Source organism: Strix uralensis, unplaced genomic scaffold, assembly GCF_047716275.1.
Source record: "Strix uralensis isolate ZFMK-TIS-50842 unplaced genomic scaffold, bStrUra1 scaffold_45, whole genome shotgun sequence".
Taxonomy (NCBI): Eukaryota; Metazoa; Chordata; class Aves; order Strigiformes; family Strigidae; genus Strix; species Strix uralensis.
In genome coordinates, this window is record NW_027436714.1 from 471,608 (window position 1) to 485,399 (window position 13,792).

Below are 13,792 nucleotides of genomic sequence, written 5' to 3' on the forward strand. Positions count from 1 at the left end.
GCTCTGCAAGCTCTCCAGCACAACATAAAATCTGGGGCTCTGTGCTTTCTTTCATTCTGAACAAGTGTTACTGTTTTCTGCACAAAAGCGATTCTGCCAAGCAATGTGAACACTTCTGCTTCCCAGGCACAGAGAAGGTGCTAGCAGGGAATTCTCTGCCTGCTTTTCCCCAGTGCTCTGCAAGCTCTCCAGGTCAACATAAAATCTGGGGCTCTGTGCTTTCTTTCGTTCTGAACAAGTGTTACTGTTTTCTGCACAAAAGCGATTCTGCGAAGCAATGGGAACACTTCTGCTTCCCAGGCACAGAGAAGGTGCTAGCAGGGAATTCTCTGCCTGCTTTTCCCCAGTGCTCTGCAAGCTCTCCAGGACAACATAAAATCTGGGGCTCTGTGCTTTTTTTCGTCTGAACAAGTGTTACTGTTTTCTGCACAAAAGCGATTCTGCGAAGCAATGGGAACACTTCTGTTTCCCAGGCACAGAGAAGGTGCTAGCAGGGAATTCTCTGCCTGCCTTTCCCCAGTGCTCTGCAAGCTCTCCAGGACAACATAGAATCTGGGGCTCTGTGCTTTCTTTCGTCTGAACAAATGTTACTGTTTTCTGCACAAAAGCGATTCTGCGAAGCAATGTGAACACTTCTGTTTCCCAGGCACAGAGAAGGTGATAGCAGGGAATTCTCTGCCTGCTTTTCCCCAGTGCTCTGCAAGCTCTCCAGGACAACATAAAATCTGGGGCTCTGTGCTTTCTTTCGTTCTGAACAAGTGTTACTGTTTTCTTCACAAAAGCGATTCTGCGAAGCAATGTGAACACTTCTGCTTCCCAGGCACAGAGAAGGTGCTAGCAGGGAATTCTCTGCCTGCTTTTCCCCAGTGCTCTGCAAGCTCTCCAGGACAACATAAAATCTGGGGCTCTGTGCTTTTTTTCGTCTGAACAAGTGTTACTGTTTTCTGCACAAAAGCGATTCTGCGAAGCAATGTGAACAGACACAAAGAAGGTGCTAGCAGGGAATTCTCTGCCTGCCTTTCCCCAGTGCTCTGCAAGCTCTCCAGGACAACAGCAAATCTGGGGCTCTGTGCTTTCTTTCGTTCTGAACAAGTGTTACTGTTTTCTGCACAAAAGCGATTCTGCGAAGCAATGGGAACACTTCTGTTTCCCAGGCACAGAGAAGGTGCTAGCAGGGAATTCTCTGCCTGCTTTTCCCCAGTGCTCTGCAAGCTCTCCAGGACAACATAAAATCTGGGGCTCTGTGCTTTCTTTCGTTCTGAACAAGTGTTACTGTTTTCTGCACAAAAGCGATTCTGCGAAGCAATGGGAACACTTCTGTTTCCCAGGCACAGAGAAGGTGCTAGCAGGGAATTCTCTGCCTGCTTTTCCCCAGTGCTCTGCAAGCTCTCCAGGACAACATAAAATCTGGGGCTCTGTGCTTTCTTTCGTTCTGAACAAGTGTTACTGTTTTCTGCACAAAAGCGATTCTGCGAAGCAATGTGAACACTTCTGCTTCCCAGGCACAGAGAAGGTGCTAGCAGGGAATTCTCTGCCTGCTTTTCCCCAGTGCTCTGCAAGCTCTCCAGGACAACATAAAATCTGGGGCTCTGTGCTTTCTTTCGTTCTGAACAAGTGTTACTGTTTTCTGCACAAAAGCGATTCTGCGAAGCAATGTGAACACTTCTGCTTCCCAGGCACAGAGAAGGTGCTAGCAGGGAATTCTCTGCCTGCTTTTCCCCAGTGCTCTGCAAGCTCTCCAGGACAACAGCAAATCTGGGGCTCTGTGCTTTCTTTCGTTCTGAACAAGTGTTACTGTTTTCTGCACAAAAGCGATTCTGCGAAGCAATGTGAACACTTCTGCTTCCCAGGCACAGAGAAGGTGCTAGCAGGGAATTCTCTGCCTGCTTTTCCCCAGTGCTCTGCAAGCTCTCCAGGACAACATAAAATCTGGGGCTCTGTGCTTTCTTTCGTTCTGAACAAGTGTTACTGTTTTCTGCACAAAAGCGATTCTGCGAAGCAATGTGAAGACTTCTGCTTCCCAGGCACAGAGAAGGTGCTAGCAGGGAATTCTCTGCCTGCTTTTCCCCAGTGCTCTGCAAGCTCTCCAGGACAACAGCAAATCTGGGGCTCTGTGCTTTCTTTCGTTCTGAACAAGTGTTACTGTTTTCTGCACAAAAGCGATTCTGCGAAGCAATGTGAACACTTCTGCTTCCCAGGCACAGAGAAGGTGCTAGCAGGGAATTCTCTGCCTGCTTTTCCCCAGTGCTCTGCAAGCTCTCCAGCACAACATAAAATCTGGGGCTCTGTGCTTTCTTTCGTCTGAACAAGTGTTACTGTTTTCTGCACAAAAGCGATTCTGCGAAGCAATGTGAACAGGCACAAAGAAGGTGCTAGCAGGGAATTCTCTGCCTGCCTTTCCCCAGTGCTCTGCAAGCTCTCCAGGACAACATAAAATCTGGGGCTCTGTGCTTTCTTTCGTTCTGAACAAGTGTTACTGTTTTCTGCACAAAAGCGATTCTGCGAAGCAATGGGAACACTTCTGTTTCCCAGGCACAGAGAAGGTGCTAGCAGGGAATTCTCTGCCTGCTTTTCCCCAGTGCTCTGCAAGCTCTCCAGGACAACATAAAATCTGGGGCTCTGTGCTTTTTTTCGTCTGAACAAGTGTTACTGTTTTCTGCACAAAAGCGATTCTGCGAAGCAATGGGAACACTTCTGTTTCCCAGGCACAGAGAAGGTGCTAGCAGGGAATTCTCTGCCTGCCTTTCCCCAGTGCTCTGCAAGCTCTCCAGGACAACATAGAATCTGGGGCTCTGTGCTTTCTTTCGTCTGAACAAGTGTTACTGTTTTCTGCACAAAAGCGATTCTGCGAAGCAATGTGAACAGGCACAGAGAAGGTGCTAGCAGGGAATTCTCTGCCTGCCTTTCCCCAGTGCTCTGCAAGCTCTCCAGGACAACATAAAATCTGGGGCTCTGTGCTTTCTTTCGTTCTGAACAAGTGTTACTGTTTTCTGCACAAAAGCGATTCTTGCGAAGCAATGTGAACAGGCACAGAGAAGGTGCTAACAGGGAATTCTCTGCCTGCCTTTCCCCAGTGCTCTGCAAGCTCTCCAGGACAACATAAAATCTGGGGCTCTGTGCTTTCTTTCGTTCTGAACAAGTGTTAGTGTTTTCTGCACAAAAGCGATTCTGCGAAGCAATGTGAACACTTCTGTTTCCCAGGCACAGAGAAGGTGCTAGCAGGGAATTCTCTGCCTGCTTTTCCCCAGTGCTCTGCAAGCTCTCCAGGACAACATAAAATCTGGGGCTCTGTGCTTTCTTTCGTTCTGAACAAGTGTTACTGTTTTCTGCACAAAAGCGATTCTGCGAAGCAATGTGAACACTTCTGCTTCCCAGGCACAGAGAAGGTGCTAGCAGGGAATTCTCTGCCTGCTTTTCCCCAGTGCTCTGCAAGCTCTCCAGGACAACATAAAATCTGGGGCTCTGTGCTTTCTTTCGTTCTGAACAAGTGTTACTGTTTTCTGCACAAAAGCGATTCTGCGAAGCAATGTGAACAGGCACAAAGAAGGTGCTAGCAGGGAATTCTCTGCCTGCCTTTCCCCAGTGCTCTGCAAGCTCTCCAGGACAACAGCAAATCTGGGGCTCTGTGCTTTCTTTCGTTCTGAACAAGTGTTACTGTTTTCTGCACAAAAGCGATTCTGCGAAGCAATGGGAACACTTCTGCTTCCCAGGCACAGAGAAGGTGCTAGCAGGGAATTCTCTGCCTGCTTTTCCCCAGTGCTCTGCAAGCTCTCCAGGACAACATAAAATCTGGGGCTCTGTGCTTTCTTTCGTTCTGAACAAGTGTTACTGTTTTCTGCACAAAAGCGATTCTGCGAAGCAATGTGAACACTTCTGCTTCCCAGGCACAGAGAAGGTGCTAGCAGGGAATTCTCTGCCTGCTTTTCCCCAGTGCTCTGCAAGCTCTCCAGGACAACATAAAATCTGGGGCTCTGTGCTTTCTTTCGTTCTGAACAAGTGTTACTGTTTTCTGCACAAAAGCGATTCTGCGAAGCAATGTGAACACTTCTGCTTCCCAGGCACAGAGAAGGTGCTAGCAGGGAATTCTCTGCCTGCCTTTCCCCAGTGCTCTGCAAGCTCTCCAGGACAACAGCAAATCTGGGGCTCTGTGCTTTCTTTCGTTCTGAACAAGTGTTACTGTTTTCTGCACAAAAGCGATTCTGCGAAGCAATGTGAACACTTCTGCTTCCCAGGCACAGAGAAGGTGCTAGCAGGGAATTCTCTGCCTGCTTTTCCCCAGTGCTCTGCAAGCTCTCCAGGACAACATAAAATCTGGGGCTCTGTGCTTTCTTTCATTCTGAACAAGTGTTACTGTTTTCTGCACAAAAGCGATTCTGCCAAGCAATGTGAACACTTCTGCTTCCCAGGCACAGAGAAGGTGCTAGCAGGAAATTCTCTGCCTGCTTTTCCCCAGTGCTCTGCAAGCTCTCCAGGACAACATAGAATATGGGGCTCTGTGCTTTCTTTCGTCTGAACAAGTGTTACTGTTTTCTGCACAAAAGCGATTCTGCGAAGCAATGTGAACAGGCACAGAGAAGGTGCTAGCAGGGAATTCTCTGCCTGCCTTTCCCCAGTGCTCTGCAAGCTCTCCAGGACAACATAAAATCTGGGGCTCTGTGCTTTCTTTCGTTCTGAACAAGTGTTAGTGTTTTCTGCACAAAAGCGATTCTGCGAAGCAATGTGAACACTTCTGTTTCCCAGGCACAGAGAAGGTGATAGCAGGGAATTCTCTGCCTGCTTTTCCCCAGTGCTCTGCAAGCTCTCCAGCACAACATAAAATCTGGGGCTCTGTGCTTTCTTTCGTTCTGAACAAGTGTTACTGTTTTCTGCACAAAAGCGATTCTGCGAAGCAATGTGAACAGGCACAAAGAAGGTGCTAGCAGGGAATTCTCTGCCTGCCTTTCCCCAGTGCTCTGCAAGCTCTCCAGGACAACAGCAAATCTGGGGCTCTGTGCTTTCTTTCGTTCTGAACAAGTGTTACTGTTTTCTGCACAAAAGCGATTCTGCGAAGCAATGGGAACACTTCTGTTTCCCAGGCACAGAGAAGGTGCTAGCAGGGAATTCTCTGCCTGCTTTTCCCCAGTGCTCTGCAAGCTCTCCAGGACAACATAAAATCTGGGGCTCTGTGCTTTTTTTCGTCTGAACAAGTGTTACTGTTTTCTGCACAAAAGCGATTCTGCGAAGCAATGGGAACACTTCTGTTTCCCAGGCACAGAGAAGGTGCTAGCAGGGAATTCTCTGCCTGCCTTTCCCCAGTGCTCTGCAAGCTCTCCAGGACAACATAGAATCTGGGGCTCTGTGCTTTCTTTCGTCTGAACAAGTGTTACTGTTTTCTGCACAAAAGCGATTCTGCGAAGCAATGTGAACAGGCACAGAGAAGGTGCTAGCAGGGAATTCTCTGCCTGCCTTTCCCCAGTGCTCTGCAAGCTCTCCAGGACAACATAAAATCTGGGGCTCTGTGCTTTCTTTCGTTCTGAACAAGTGTTACTGTTTTCTGCACAAAAGCGATTCTGCGAAGCAATGTGAACACTTCTGTTTCCCAGGCACAGAGAAGGTGCTAGCAGGGAATTCTCTGCCTGCTTTTCCCCAGTGCTCTGCAAGCTCTCCAGGACAACATAAAATCTGGGGCTCTGTGCTTTCTTTCATTCTGAACAAGTGTTACTGTTTTCTGCACAAAAGCGATTCTGCCAAGCAATGTGAACACTTCTGCTTCCCAGGCACAGAGAAGGTGCTAGCAGGAAATTCTCTGCCTGCTTTTCCCCAGTGCTCTGCAAGCTCTCCAGGACAACATAAAATCTGGGGCTCTGTGCTTTCTTTCGTTCTGAACAAGTGTTACTGTTTTCTGCACAAAAGCGATTCTGCGAAGCAATGTGAACAGGCACAGAGAAGGTGCTAGCAGGGAATTCTCTGCCTGCCTTTCCCCAGTGCTCTGCAAGCTCTCCAGGACAACAGCAAATCTGGGGCTCTGTGCTTTCTTTCGTTCTGAACAAGTGTTACTGTTTTCTGCACAAAAGCGATTCTGCGAAGCAATGTGAACACTTCTGTTTCCCAGGCACAGAGAAGGTGCTAGCAGGGAATTCTCTGCCTGCTTTTCCCCAGTGCTCTGCAAGCTCTCCAGGACAACATAAAATCTGGGGCTCTGTGCTTTTTTTCGTCTGAACAAGTGTTACTGTTTTCTGCACAAAAGCGATTCTGCGAAGCAATGGGAACACTTCTGTTTCCCAGGCACAGAGAAGGTGCTAGCAGGGAATTCTCTGCCTGCCTTTCCCCAGTGCTCTGCAAGCTCTCCAGGACAACATAGAATCTGGGGCTCTGTGCTTTCTTTCGTCTGAACAAGTGTTACTGTTTTCTGCACAAAAGCGATTCTGCGAAGCAATGTGAACAGGCACAGAGAAGGTGCTAGCAGGGAATTCTCTGCCTGCCTTTCCCCAGTGCTCTGCAAGCTCTCCAGGACAACATAAAATCTGGGGCTCTGTGCTTTCTTTCGTTCTGAACAAGTGTTAGTGTTTTCTGCACAAAAGCGATTCTGCGAAGCAATGTGAAGACTTCTGCTTCCCAGGCACAGAGAAGGTGCTAGCAGGGAATTCTCTGCCTGCTTTTCCCCAGTGCTCTGCAAGCTCTCCAGCACAACATAAAATCTGGGGCTCTGTGCTTTCTTTCGTTCTGAACAAGTGTTACTGTTTTCTGCACAAAAGCGATTCTGCAAAGCAATGTGAACACTTCTGCTTCCCAGGCACAGAGAAGGTGCTAGCAGGGAATTCTCTGCCTGCCTTTCCCCAGTGCTCTGCAAGCTCTCCAGGACAACATAAAATCTGGGGCTCTGTGCTTTCTTTCGTTCTGAACAAGTGTTACTGTTTTCTGCACAAAAGCGATTCTTGCGAAGCAATGTGAACAGGCACAGAGAAGGTGCTAGCAGGGAATTCTCTGCCTGCCTTTCCCCAGTGCTCTGCAAGCTCTCCAGGACAACATAAAATCTGGGGCTCTGTGCTTTCTTTCGTTCTGAACAAGTGTTACTGTTTTCTGCACAAAAGCGATTCTGCGAAGCAATGTGAACACTTCTGCTTCCCAGGCACAGAGAAGGTGCTAGCAGGGAATTCTCTGCCTGCTTTTCCCCAGTGCTCTGCAAGCTCTCCAGGACAACATAAAATCTGGGGCTCTGTGCTTTCTTTCGTCTGAACAAGTGTTACTGTTTTCTGCACAAAAGCGATTCTGCGAAGCAATGTGAACAGGCACAAAGAAGGTGCTAGCAGGGAATTCTCTGCCTGCCTTTCCCCAGTGCTCTGCAAGCTCTCCAGGACAACATAAAATCTGGGGCTCTGTGCTTTCTTTCGTTCTGAACAAGTGTTAGTGTTTTCTTCACAAAAGCGATTCTGCGAAGCAATGTGAACACTTCTGTTTCCCAGGCACAGAGAAGGTGATAGCAGGGAATTCTCTGCCTGCTTTTCCCCAGTGCTCTGCAAGCTCTCCAGGACAACATAAAATCTGGGGCTCTGTGCTTTCTTTTGTTCTGAACAAGTGTTACTGTTTTCTGCACAAAAGCGATTCTGCGAAGCAATGTAAACACTTCTGCTTCCCAGGCACAGAGAAGGTGCTAGCAGGGAATTCTCTGCCTGCTTTTCCCCAGTGCTCTGCAAGCTCTCCAGGACAACATAAAATCTGGGGCTCTGTGCTTTTTTTCGTCTGAACAAGTGTTACTGTTTTCTGCACAAAAGCGATTCTGCGAAGCAATGTGAACAGGCACAAAGAAGGTGCTAGCAGGGAATTCTCTGCCTGCCTTTCCCCAGTGCTCTGCAAGCTCTCCAGGACAACAGCAAATCTGGGGCTCTGTGCTTTCTTTCGTTCTGAACAAGTGTTACTGTTTTCTGCACAAAAGCGATTCTGCGAAGCAATGGGAACACTTCTGTTTCCCAGGCACAGAGAAGGTGCTAGCAGGGAATTCTCTGCCTGCTTTTCCCCAGTGCTCTGCAAGCTCTCCAGGACAACATAAAATCTGGGGCTCTGTGCTTTCTTTCGTTCTGAACAAGTGTTACTGTTTTCTGCACAAAAGCGATTCTGCGAAGCAATGTGAAGACTTCTGCTTCCCAGGCACAGAGAAGGTGCTAGCAGGGAATTCTCTGCCTGCTTTTCCCCAGTGCTCTGCAAGCTCTCCAGCACAACATAAAATCTGGGGCTCTGTGCTTTCTTTCATTCTGAACAAGTGTTACTGTTTTCTGCACAAAAGCGATTCTGCCAAGCAATGTGAACACTTCTGCTTCCCAGGCACAGAGAAGGTGCTAGCAGGGAATTCTCTGCCTGCTTTTCCCCAGTGCTCTGCAAGCTCTCCAGGTCAACATAAAATCTGGGGCTCTGTGCTTTCTTTCGTTCTGAACAAGTGTTACTGTTTTCTGCACAAAAGCGATTCTGCGAAGCAATGTGAACACTTCTGCTTCCCAGGCACAGAGAAGGTGCTAGCAGGGAATTCTCTGCCTGCTTTTCCCCAGTGCTCTGCAAGCTCTCCAGGACAACATAAAATCTGGGGCTCTGTGCTTTTTTTCGTCTGAACAAGTGTTACTGTTTTCTGCACAAAAGCGATTCTGCGAAGCAATGGGAACACTTCTGTTTCCCAGGCACAGAGAAGGTGCTAGCAGGGAATTCTCTGCCTGCCTTTCCCCAGTGCTCTGCAAGCTCTCCAGGACAACATAGAATCTGGGGCTCTGTGCTTTCTTTCGTCTGAACAAATGTTACTGTTTTCTGCACAAAAGCGATTCTGCGAAGCAATGTGAACACTTCTGTTTCCCAGGCACAGAGAAGGTGATAGCAGGGAATTCTCTGCCTGCTTTTCCCCAGTGCTCTGCAAGCTCTCCAGGACAACATAAAATCTGGGGCTCTGTGCTTTCTTTCATTCTGAACAAGTGTTACTGTTTTCTGCACAAAAGCGATTCTGCGAAGCAATGTGAACACTTCTGCTTCCCAGGCACAGAGAAGGTGCTAGCAGGGAATTCTCTGCCTGCTTTTCCCCAGTGCTCTGCAAGCTCTCCAGGACAACATAAAATCTGGGGCTCTGTGCTTTTTTTCGTCTGAACAAGTGTTACTGTTTTCTGCACAAAAGCGATTCTGCGAAGCAATGTGAACAGACACAAAGAAGGTGCTAGCAGGGAATTCTCTGCCTGCCTTTCCCCAGTGCTCTGCAAGCTCTCCAGGACAACAGCAAATCTGGGGCTCTGTGCTTTCTTTCGTTCTGAACAAGTGTTACTGTTTTCTGCACAAAAGCGATTCTGCGAAGCAATGGGAACACTTCTGTTTCCCAGGCACAGAGAAGGTGCTAGCAGGGAATTCTCTGCCTGCTTTTCCCCAGTGCTCTGCAAGCTCTCCAGGACAACATAAAATCTGGGGCTCTGTGCTTTTTTTCGTCTGAACAAGTGTTACTGTTTTCTGCACAAAAGCGATTCTGCGAAGCAATGGGAACACTTCTGTTTCCCAGGCACAGAGAAGGTGCTAGCAGGGAATTCTCTGCCTGCCTTTCCCCAGTGCTCTGCAAGCTCTCCAGGACAACATAGAATCTGGGGCTCTGTGCTTTCTTTCGTCTGAACAAGTGTTACTGTTTTCTGCACAAAAGCGATTCTGCGAAGCAATGTGAACAGGCACAGAGAAGGTGCTAGCAGGGAATTCTCTGCCTGCCTTTCCCCAGTGCTCTGCAAGCTCTCCAGGACAACATAAAATCTGGGGCTCTGTGCTTTCTTTCGTTCTGAACAAGTGTTACTGTTTTCTGCACAAAAGCGATTCTGCGAAGCAATGTGAACACTTCTGCTTCCCAGGCACAGAGAAGGTGCTAGCAGGGAATTCTCTGCCTGCCTTTCCCCAGTGCTCTGCAAGCTCTCCAGGACAACATAAAATCTGGGGCTCTGTGCTTTCTTTCGTTCTGAACAAGTGTTACTGTTTTCTGCACAAAAGCGATTCTTGCGAAGCAATGTGAACAGGCACAGAGAAGGTGCTAACAGGGAATTCTCTGCCTGCCTTTCCCCAGTGCTCTGCAAGCTCTCCAGGACAACATAAAATCTGGGGCTCTGTGCTTTCTTTCGTTCTGAACAAGTGTTAGTGTTTTCTGCACAAAAGCGATTCTGCGAAGCAATGTGAACACTTCTGTTTCCCAGGCACAGAGAAGGTGCTAGCAGGGAATTCTCTGCCTGCTTTTCCCCAGTGCTCTGCAAGCTCTCCAGGACAACATAAAATCTGGGGCTCTGTGCTTTCTTTCGTTCTGAACAAGTGTTACTGTTTTCTGCACAAAAGCGATTCTGCGAAGCAATGTGAACACTTCTGCTTCCCAGGCACAGAGAAGGTGCTAGCAGGCAATTCTCTGCCTGCTTTTCCCCAGTGCTCTGCAAGCTCTCCAGGACAACATAGAATCTGGGGCTCTGTGCTTTCTTTCGTCTGAACAAGTGTTACTGTTTTCTGCACAAAAGCGATTCTGCGAAGCAATGTGAACAGGCACAGAGAAGGTGCTAGCAGGGAATTCTCTGCCTGCCTTTCCCCAGTGCTCTGCAAGCTCTCCAGGACAACATAAAATCTGGGGCTCTGTGCTTTCTTTCGTTCTGAACAAGTGTTACTGTTTTCTGCACAAAAGCGATTCTGCGAAGCAATGTGAACACTTCTGTTTCCCAGGCACAGAGAAGGTGCTAGCAGGGAATTCTCTGCCTGCTTTTCCCCAGTGCTCTGCAAGCTCTCCAGGACAACATAAAATCTGGGGCTCTGTGCTTTCTTTTGTTCTGAACAAGTGTTACTGTTTTCTGCACAAAAGCGATTCTGCGAAGCAATGTGAACACTTCTGCTTCCCAGGCACAGAGAAGGTGCTAGCAGGGAATTCTCTGCCTGCTTTTCCCCAGTGCTCTGCAAGCTCTCCAGGACAACATAAAATCTGGGGCTCTGTGCTTTTTTTCGTCTGAACAAGTGTTACTGTTTTCTGCACAAAAGCGATTCTGCGAAGCAATGTGAACAGGCACAAAGAAGGTGCTAGCAGGGAATTCTCTGCCTGCCTTTCCCCAGTGCTCTGCAAGCTCTCTAGGACAACAGCAAATCTGGGGCTCTGTGCTTTCTTTCGTTCTGAACAAGTGTTACTGTTTTCAGCACAAAAGCGATTCTGCGAAGCAATGTGAACACTTCTGCTTCCCAGGCACAGAGAAGGTGCTAGCAGGGAATTCTCTGCCTGCTTTTCCCCAGTGCTCTGCAAGCTCTCCAGGACAACAGCAAATCTGGGGCTCTGTGCTTTCTTTCGTTCTGAACAAGTGTTACTGTTTTCTGCACAAAAGCGATTCTGCGAAGCAATGTGAACACTTCTGCTTCCCAGGCACAGAGAAGGTGCTAGCAGGGAATTCTCTGCCTGCTTTTCCCCAGTGCTCTGCAAGCTCTCCAGGACAACATAAAATCTGGGGCTCTGTGCTTTTTTTCGTCTGAACAAGTGTTACTGTTTTCTGCACAAAAGCGATTCTGCGAAGCAATGTGAACAGGCACAAAGAAGGTGCTAGCAGGGAATTCTCTGCCTGCCTTTCCCCAGTGCTCTGCAAGCTCTCCAGGACAACAGCAAATCTGGGGCTCTGTGCTTTCTTTCGTTCTGAACAAGTGTTACTGTTTTCTGCACAAAAGCGATTCTGCGAAGCAATGGGAACACTTCTGTTTCCCAGGCACAGAGAAGGTGCTAGCAGGGAATTCTCTGCCTGCTTTTCCCCAGTGCTCTGCAAGCTCTCCAGGACAACATAAAATCTGGGGCTCTGTGCTTTTTTTCGTCTGAACAAGTGTTACTGTTTTCTGCACAAAAGCGATTCTGCGAAGCAATGGGAACACTTCTGTTTCCCAGGCACAGAGAAGGTGCTAGCAGGGAATTCTCTGCCTGCCTTTCCCCAGTGCTCTGCAAGCTCTCCAGGACAACATAGAATCTGGGGCTCTGTGCTTTTTTTCGTCTGAACAAGTGTTACTGTTTTCTGCACAAAAGCGATTCTGCGAAGCAATGTGAACAGGCACAGAGAAGGTGCTAGCAGGGAATTCTCTGCCTGCCTTTCCCCAGTGCTCTGCAAGCTCTCCAGGACAACATAAAATCTGGGGCTCTGTGCTTTCTTTCGTTCTGAACAAGTGTTAGTGTTTTCTGCACAAAAGCGATTCTGCGAAGCAATGTGAACACTTCTGTTTCCCAGGCACAGAGAAGGTGATAGCAGGGAATTCTCTGCCTGCTTTTCCCCAGTGCTCTGCAAGCTCTCCAGCACAACATAAAATCTGGGGCTCTGTGCTTTCTTTCGTTCTGAACAAGTGTTACTGTTTTCTGCACAAAAGCGATTCTGCGAAGCAATGTGAACACTTCTGCTTCCCAGGCACAGAGAAGGTGCTAGCAGGGAATTCTCTGCCTGCCTTTCCCCAGTGCTCTGCAAGCTCTCCAGGACAACATAAAATCTGGGGCTCTGTGCTTTCTTTCGTTCTGAACAAGTGTTACTGTTTTCTGCACAAAAGCGATTCTTGCGAAGCAATGTGAACAGGCACAGAGAAGGTGCTAGCAGGGAATTCTCTGCCTGCCTTTCCCCAGTGCTCTGCAAGCTCTCCAGGACAACATAAAATCTGGGGCTCTGTGCTTTCTTTCGTTCTGAACAAGTGTTAGTGTTTTCTGCACAAAAGCGATTCTGCGAAGCAATGTGAACACTTCTGTTTCCCAGGCACAGAGAAGGTGCTAGCAGGGAATTCTCTGCCTGCTTTTCCCCAGTGCTCTGCAAGCTCTCCAGGACAACATAAAATCTGGGGCTCTGTGCTTTCTTTCGTTCTGAACAAGTGTTACTGTTTTCTGCACAAAAGCGATTCTGCGAAGCAATGTGAACACTTCTGCTTCCCAGGCACAGAGAAGGTGCTAGCAGGCAATTCTCTGCCTGCTGTTCCCCAGTGCTCTGCAAGCTCTCCAGGACAACATAGAATCTGGGGCTCTGTGCTTTCTTTCGTCTGAACAAGTGTTACTGTTTTCTGCACAAAAGCGATTCTGCGAAGCAATGTGAACAGGCACAGAGAAGGTGCTAGCAGGGAATTCTCTGCCTGCCTTTCCCCAGTGCTCTGCAAGCTCTCCAGGACAACATAAAATCTGGGGCTCTGTGCTTTCTTTCGTTCTGAACAAGTGTTACTGTTTTCTGCACAAAAGCGATTCTGCGAAGCAATGTGAACACTTCTGTTTCCCAGGCACAGAGAAGGTGCTAGCAGGGAATTCTCTGCCTGCTTTTCCCCAGTGCTCTGCAAGCTCTCCAGGACAACATAAAATCTGGGGCTCTGTGCTTTCTTTTGTTCTGAACAAGTGTTACTGTTTTCTGCACAAAAGCGATTCTGCGAAGCAATGTGAACACTTCTGCTTCCCAGGCACAGAGAAGGTGCTAGCAGGGAATTCTCTGCCTGCTTTTCCCCAGTGCTCTGCAAGCTCTCCAGGACAACATAAAATCTGGGGCTCTGTGCTTTTTTTCGTCTGAACAAGTGTTACTGTTTTCTGCACAAAAGCGATTCTGCGAAGCAATGTGAACAGGCACAAAGAAGGTGCTAGCAGGGAATTCTCTGCCTGCCTTTCCCCAGTGCTCTGCAAGCTCTCTAGGACAACAGCAAATCTGGGGCTCTGTGCTTTCTTTCGTTCTGAACAAGTGTTACTGTTTTCTGCACAAAAGCGATTCTGCGAAGCAATGGGAACACTTCTGTTTCCCAGGCACAGAGAAGGTGCTAGCAGGGAATTCTCTGCCTGCTTTTCCCCAGTGCTCTGCAAGCTCTCCAG